Below are 8,666 nucleotides of genomic sequence, written 5' to 3' on the forward strand. Positions count from 1 at the left end.
CAGGTGCAGTAAAGGTTTTTTCTGGTTTCTTTAACATTTTATTTTTGGCTGTAGGTGTCTTCCTTTTCATTGCAACTGATTCTGGCTGAATTAGCTTTTTCTTGGCAGGTGTAGGTGCTGCCTTTTTGGATTTAGTTAGATTTTTCTTTTTGGCTTTGGAAGCTTCCCTCGTTGCTGTTGCCTTAGTTGGATCTTTTTTTATTGGAGTTAGCCACATATTTTTTTTTGTTTATTTTGAGCTTTCTTTTTGGCTGATGTTTTTTGGGGGATTGCTTTAGCTACTGCTGCCTGATTTAATTTTTGTTTCGCAGATGAAGACAAAGTATTTTTAAATCTAGTTGGCTCTTTTTTGAGGGTCAAAGAGGTTTTAGGGGAAGCTTTTATTGCTGTGGACTTAGACGATTGTTTTTTGAATGATGTAGACAAAGCATTTCTAGGGGTCTTTAGAGATTTTTTCTTAGGTTGAGATGTTTTTGGAGATGCTCTAATTGTCGGTTGTTTTGTTTCTTAGCTGGCATGGACTGGATTTTCTTGGACGTTTTTGGACTTTTCTTTGTAGCTGAAAATGGCTTTGGTGTTGCTGGGGTCCATTTTGACTGTTTCTTGGTGGTTTTCCATTGACTTTTTTTAGGTTGTTTCAGAGTTTTGCTTGCCCTCAGTGTGGTGTTTTGTCCTGTTAGACTAGATGAATGGAAAGTCAATCCTTTCTTGAGAGTGGTCAATGTAATTTCCTTAGGTTTAACTTGTAGACTTTGATGACTGGACAGGTATTTTCTTTTTACTTGATGTCCTAGAATTAGAGGTTGATTGGCTGGCTGCTTTGGCTGCTTTGTTAGTTGGTACAGAAAGGTGTGCAGCCCTAGCAGGTAGAGACTTTGATTTTTGAATACTGAAAGGTGACGATGAAACCCTTTTGGGGGATGTATGGACAGGTGAGGCAGAGGCATGAGAATGGGCTTGAGGTTTCCCCAAGAGCTGTGTGAATGAAGATCTGTTTTATGGTGTCCTGGCAGGGGAGCTTTGGACTGCTGACTATTGATTGTGTTTCCTGTTGCCTGATGCTGTGATTGCTGACACTCACTGAACTGCAGGGGCAGAGAATAGAAGATATTACCAAGAGAGGCATTGAATCAATTATTGTTTCATATTTTCATTTTAGTTGCAGTAGCTGGTCTGTTCTTTAGATTAGGAGGAGTTTTGGTTTTGAATGTATTTTAATTTAGAATAAATTGCAATATAAACTTAAAATAGAAAAAGATGGTGAAATAGGAAGTCTCAGACTTTACTCCCCCAACAGAAATTTCAACTAGCAATTATCCACAGACTATAACTTCTTTATAAGAACCCCAATACTTGGAAACAGGCCTGGGAAACCTGCATAATCCATAGAAATGGATGAAAATAAATTAAACTAAATTAGAAGGGTAAGAAGGGTGGTCTCACGTGAAGTGTGTTGCCCTTCCCCCTCCCCCAAGTTAGAACAATGCCACACAGACAGGACTTCCCTGGGCCCAGGGTTTCTACAGGGGAAAAAGAGAATGGGAAACACTGGGGTAATGGCTTGGCTAGACCTCCTAGAGTCAGGTAGAAAAAAGTAAAGGAAGCAGGGCTCACAGAGACCAACATGAAGATCTTGGTGACACCTCTGTTTTTCTACCAATTGTGGTACCCTATCAGAGATATCAGCTAACTACATAGCCCACCTGCAAAGCTGAGCTGTTTACTTTCAGAGGCATGGTGGGAAGTTCAACTGGCATGAATCCCTAAACAGCTAGTCTTCATGCCTAGCCTTGCCCAGGCAAGGAGACAACTGCCTCTGTATGTTTCAGAGAAGTATGCAGATAGTTTAAAGAGTTTAAGAGTGGATCAGCTTAGCCAAATAGTCTGTCCATCAACCTCCATGCATTTCAGAGAAGCATAGGGGCTAGGTTTGCTTGAATTGGGAGGCCAAGCAGCAGCTCTACTAAGTCAAATGCCCACCCAGTGACCTTGCCTTAGTAGGGAGCTGCCTACCTCTGTGCCTATTGGAGAAGCATGGGGCTAAATTCTCTCAATCTTTAAGGTCAAATACCAGCTTGATTCAGCCAAAAGTCCACCCCATGTCTCTGCCCAGGCAGAGAGCTGCCCACCTCTGCACATTTTGGAGTGTAGGAATTATTAGGCTTGCTTGATTGAGCTGGAAAGCCAAAGAGCAGCTCACCCCTGTCACAAAGCTCACTCCACAGCTCTGCTGAAGCAGGGAAATGTCTGCTTCCATGCACTTCCATGCCAATTGTAGGGGCTAGAACTGATTGACCCACAAGGCCAAAGAGAGGCTCAGCTCAGCCACAAAGCCCACCTCCTTGTGCCAACAAGGCAGGAAAGCAATAGTCAATCATGCATTTCTTTTCTTTCTTTCTTTTCTTTTCTTTTTTGTTTTTGGAGTCTTGCTCTGTCACCCAGGCTAGAGTGCAGTGGTGCAATCTCGGCTCACTGCAACCTCTGCCTCCTGGGTTCAAGTGATTCTCCTGCCTCAACCTCCTGAGTAGCTGGTATTACAGGTGCCTGCCACCACACCCAGCTAATTTTTGTGTTTTTAGTAGAGATGGGGTTTCATCATGTTGGCCAGGCTTGTCTCAAACTCCTGACCTCAGGTGGTCTGCCCACTTCGGCCTCCCAAAGTGCTGGGATTACAGGCTCCATCATGCATTTCTATGGAGAATAGCCTCTGGTCCCATATGTTCAAAGCACTTTGCCTAACCTTGGACCCCAGCCTGTATATCTGTCCAACTACAGGTCTTAACTAGCAAATCACCCAACCAGGGAATACATCCTGTTTTCAGTTTGACCAAATGCCATCACAGTACCTAGCCATCGGCTTTGCCTGGTCTTCTGAGAGAATGGGGGCACAGCCAGCAGCCCAACCTAACATCAGAACAAAGACAGCAGTTCAGCCAAATAGATAATTCACAACAAACTCCCTTCTTGGCATTGTCACCATCTGACCCTTCAGAGTCATAGGTTAAACTAAATAGTAAAAGTCTATCCCTGCCAAGGAACACTCATAAAAGCCAGAAGAGGTGGCTGTCTCCTCATTTGCATAAACAATAATGCAAGGACACAAGAATTATGAAAATTCGGGAATTATAGTAAGTCCCCCCTCCAAAAAAATTAATAAAGCTCCAATAATGGACCTTAAAGAAAGAGATCTAGTAAATAACTGATGATGAATTTGGCATACTCCTCTTAAAGAAGCTCAATGAACTGCGAGAGTATATCATAGAAAATTAAAAAAAATTGAAAAACAATACACAAAGTGAGAAGTTTGACAAAATTATAAGCAACAAAAAGGCCAAATAGAAATCCTATAGATGGAGACTAAATGGAAAAATTCAATAGGAAGCTTCAATAGAAGACTCAATCAAGCAGAAGAAAGAATCAGTGAACTTAAAGATAGAATATTTGAAATTATCCAATCAAAGGACCAAAAAGTCAAAAGAATAAAAAAGAATGAAGAAAGTCTATGGGAATTATGGGACACCATAAAAAGATCCAAACTTGGCATAATAGGATGGAGAATAAAGAAAAAAAAAAGGGCCAGAAAGCAGATTTAAAGAAACAGTGACTGAAAACTTCCTTAATCTGGGGATAGATGCCAACATCCATGTAAAAGAAGCATAGAAGTCACCAATTAAATTTAACCCAAAAAAGAGTTCACCAAGACACTAGTAATCAAACTGTCAAAGACAATAAAAAAATTCTAATGGCAGCAAGAAATAAAAAAACGTATCACGTATAAAGGAGTCACAATACAACTACTAGCGGATTTATTGGCAGAAATCCTTTAAGCCAGGAGAGAGTGTAATGATATTTTCAAAGTGCTGGAGGAAAAAAGCAAAACTGCCAATTAAGAATAATTTACCCAGAAAAGCTGTCTTTCAGAAATGAAGAAGAAATAAAAACTTGCTCAGACAAACAATAGCTAAGGGAGTTCATCACCTCCAGGTCAGCCTAACAGAAACTGTTAAAGGGAGTTCTTTAAGCTGAAACAAAAGGCCACTAGTTAATAACATAAAACATATGAGAACACAAAACTCAATGGTATAAATAATGTAGAGCCACATTAAAAATACCATGAGACTGTAATGGTAGTCCATAAAACAATTATTTCACCAGTGTGAGTGTTAAAAGACAAAATTATTAATAACAACTATAGCTAAAATAAATTGTCAAGGGATATACATTATAAAATGATATAAATTCTAACCTTAATACCCCACTTTCAACAATGGACAGATTGTCTAGGTCAAATAAATAAAAAATTATTGGACTTGAACAACACTTCAGACCAAATCAACCTAACAGGCATATACAGAACATTTCATCCAACAGCAACAGTACACAATTCTTCTCAAGCATGCATAGAGCATTCTCCAGGATAGATCATATGCCATAAAACAAGTCTTAGAAAATTTAAGAAGATTGAAATTATATAAAGTATCTTTCCCAGCCACAATGGTATGAAACTAAATGAGAAATCAATAACAGGAGGAATTTTGGAAAATTCACAAATACATGAAAATTAAACATCATGCTATGGGACAACCAATGAAATAATCAAGAAATTAAAAAAAATCTTGAGACAAACAAATATAAAAACACAACATACCAAAACGTATGGGTTGTAGAAAAAGTTTTAAGAGGAACATTTATAGCAATAAATGCCTATATCAATAAAAAAGAGGACTTCAAGTAAAAAACTTAACATAACTCCTCAAGGAACTAGAAAAAGAAAAAACTAAGCCCAAAATTAGAATAAGAAAAAAATAATAAAGATCAGAGCAGAAATAAATGAAATAGAGAATCCAAAAGATCTCTATTGCAAAAGATCAATGAAACTGAGTTGGTTTTTTAATAAGATAAAATAGACAAAACTTTATCTAGATTAACTTAGAAAAAAAAGAAGACTCATATACATAAAATTAGAAATAAAAGGTGAGACATTACAACTAATACCATAGAAATAAAAAGATCCTAAGAGATTACTATGAACAAATTATGCCAAAAGATTGAATAACCTAGTAGAAATCAATAAATTCCTAGACATACAATCTACCAAGAATAAATGGTGAGAGAATGAATTTAACCAAACTGCTAGGTGATACCAAATACAAATTTCACTGGTATTTTAAGAATAAAGAAAAAATATTTTTCTGAAGTTAAACTTAAAATGTGGATACGAAATTAAAACTTAACAGATACATTTTTTGAAAATATCATCATTCTTTGCAATTACTAAAAAATTAGGTTTTCCCATTCAGTTTGCTAATGAGATTAATATTTTTATTTAAATTCTTACCCGAAGAAAGCATTTCATCTTTGATTAGGAATTGTACATAACTAAGAAGTTCTTCACCCACCCAGTACCCACTCAGTGCCACACACATCCCACTTGCCATCCCCTCCCAACTCCCATCATTTAGGATAATCCCAGTGGTTGTGGGATAGAGAGTTCTAGGAAGGTACATAGTGGGCTATTAAATTCAGGGGTCAGCTTTATAGAACTCAACTCCTATATGTATGATGTATGACATGGTGTACTATGTATTATTATGTTCCAAGAACAGGTTCCATGAAATTCTAAGATTCTGTGATATTATTTGAGCTTTCCTTTCTTCTTCTATCTAGTTTATAATTTTTAGTCTATAGGATGCTATGCATGTTCTTCTGAAAATATTTTATAAAACCTTATTTTATTTTATTTTATTTTGGGAGATGGAGTCTCGCTGTCTCACCCAGGCTGCAGTGCAGTGGCACGATCTCGGCTCACTGCAACCTCCGCCTCCCGGGTTCAAGCGATTCTAATGCCTCAGCCTCCTCAATAGCTGCAGTTACAGACAGCTGCTACCACACCTGGCTAATTTTTGTATTTTTAGTAGAGATAGGGTTTCGCCATGTTGGCCAGACTCTTCTCCAATTCCTGACCTCCAGTGATCAGCCTACCTCGGCCTCCCAAAGTGCTGGGATTACAGGTGTGAGCCACCGTGCCTGGCCCATACTTTTCTTAATGATGACTTTATCATTGTTAGACGACCTACAAATTGCAATAAATATATTGAATAATCAAACCTATTTCTGACCTGTGCTAGTCTAATTCTGAGGAACACAACGTTGATTTCCTAATATGACAGTAGTATTGGTGGAAAATGGACACTGTTTCCATGGTGCCAGATTATTAAGACAAGTACACAGAACAAACGGCTTCTGGCACCAGAATTTTGTGAAAGAAAAAGGGAAAGTAAAAGTGGCCTGTAGTTAACTTAGGGAAACTCAATATAAATAAGTTTCACAAAATCTCTAAGAGCATGTAGCTTGTGACAGTGATGGTAGGGTCATCAGTTTCACTGGCCTTGGTGCCAACAGATCCATTTTAGAACCATAATCAGAAAACTTTGAAACCACTTGGTGTTTTTCTCTGAGTCTGAACTGAATCAGTTTACATCATGATATTTCCCCACAAAATAGAATGTCTTCCTGTGTTCCCCCTTTCAGTAGATGGTATGCTATTTACCTAGTAGTATAATCTGGAATCCTGAGTCAGTCTTGACTTTTCTTCTTATCCTCCCATGTCCATCAGTCACTAGATGTAGAGCCTCTCTACATTTTACTTCCTAGATAGTGTTTTGAATCAGTTCACCTCTGATCATCTTCATTAGCAGCATCCTATCCAAGTTAACATATCTCATCTTTTACTTGGAAAGAGCAATAGTTAAATCTGATAATTAAGAAACTTCATAAATTAACACTATGGCTTCTGTGTTTATTACTCATCTTAAGAAAACAATGGTTCAATTTCTTATTTACAGTTATAGAATGACATATATATTGTGAAATGTCTCAGAATTTTTGGAAATTGTTCAAGTACATTTTTATAGTTTTCCTCAATATTCTAAAGTTTAATAGAATTGAAGAATAAACCAATATTTGCAATAACTTAATAAGAGGATATCAATAATGTTTTCTCCATCAGGTTAAACATATTTAAGCACTTAAGCTCAATGTTCCTATGTTAGGGGAATTTGTGAAATGTGTCTACCCAACTGCACCCCCATTCCAACTCCTCACAACCCAGTGGACTTAGAATCTCCCAAATTTTGGAGACCGTGCATTACATTATCTACTAATCTACATTCTGAATACTTTTTCAATTGCTGTGGCCATGCATATGAGAAATGCAGGTAATTTTCACTGGGCATAATAGTTTTTCTAATTCCATAGTGATTTATTTATTATTTTCACATATTCATCTATGTTATACTACACAGCAGAACAATGGTACGTGTGCTGGTTCTGAACAACTATAGCTGTGAGAAATCACCAGTGTACTTAAGAACAAGAAAAGCAAAAACTTTTGCAAGGCATTCCTAGAATAGCAAAAAGGAGCACTGAACTTGAGTTCAAAATGCCCAGGTTTGACTCTCAGCTCTGTCATTTTATTACTATGTGAGCTTGGTTAACTTATATATAAATGCTATGTTTCTCACCTATAAAAAGAGAATAATTAATTTACTATTTACTGGAATAAGTTGATGTCAAATTCAATTAGAATACTCACAGAAATGCTTTGCAAACTCTGTAGCACTACATAAAAATATTAAGCTTTAACTTACTTGTGCGTTGAATTTTCCCAATAATTTTTTATTTATAGATATATTTAATGTAATTTTTTAACTCATAATTCCTGAATTTGGAATGACAACTTTTATTTATTCATTCAGTAGATATTTACTGAGTATTCATTTTCTTTAGCAGGCATTGTGGATTCAATAGGAAACAAGACAGGCCCAGTTCCTGCCGTGAGGGTATAATGATTTATTGGAAAGAGGTATAACCAACAAAAAAGAGTGGCTGTGATCGATTGAACTCTGATTAACAGAGCAAGTATGCTTCCACTCAGCCATTTCTTTTGGACAAACTTTCTTCATTCACCTTTTTTTCCAAGAACTTCACAAAGATCAGAAGTCAGAGCTTGGCTGCACTTAAATCACTGAGTGCCTGCGTGATAATCGATATTATAATAAGTGCTGTGCAACAACAATATGCAATGTTGTTTTTTCTGAGAATTGAGGTAATCACTTTAAAGTTAACAAAATTATGTATACGTCTACTGTCATACTGTTTTGATTCATAATAAAATTTGCCTCCTTTCTCTTTTACACTAAACACATACTCTTCTTTATGAAGTCAAAATTATCTTAGGCGTTCCAACTTATGTTTTTATTTTGATTGAATATTGGAATGTAGGAGAAAGAATGTCAGCAGCTAAGGACTTTGGTGTGCATATTCCCCAAATTTGAGTTTAAATTTAACAATTGTTTAAGAAAGGTCCTTATATGGACTTTTTATCATATAACATTATAAGCTTAATGTTTATATAAAAATTATTCATGTCTTCTCCAATGTGAACTCAAGTACATTTAGAAAGTTTTAGGAAAGTAGACCAAGCTTCTTGTTATCAAAAATAAAATGCATTGTTTATTAACATGCTATTTATATGGAGAAAAGAGATTATTAGCTATTTCTTATTTAAACACCAATCAAGTTGAAATAAAATGTTGAATACCTGAAAGTATTCTTATCAAATTATTGGGTATTTTAATATGACCCTAGATGTATTTCTGTTAGGT

The sequence above is a fragment of the Pan troglodytes genome, chromosome 3 (assembly GCF_028858775.2).
Source record: "Pan troglodytes isolate AG18354 chromosome 3, NHGRI_mPanTro3-v2.0_pri, whole genome shotgun sequence".
In the NCBI taxonomy this organism is placed as follows: Eukaryota; Metazoa; Chordata; class Mammalia; order Primates; family Hominidae; genus Pan; species Pan troglodytes.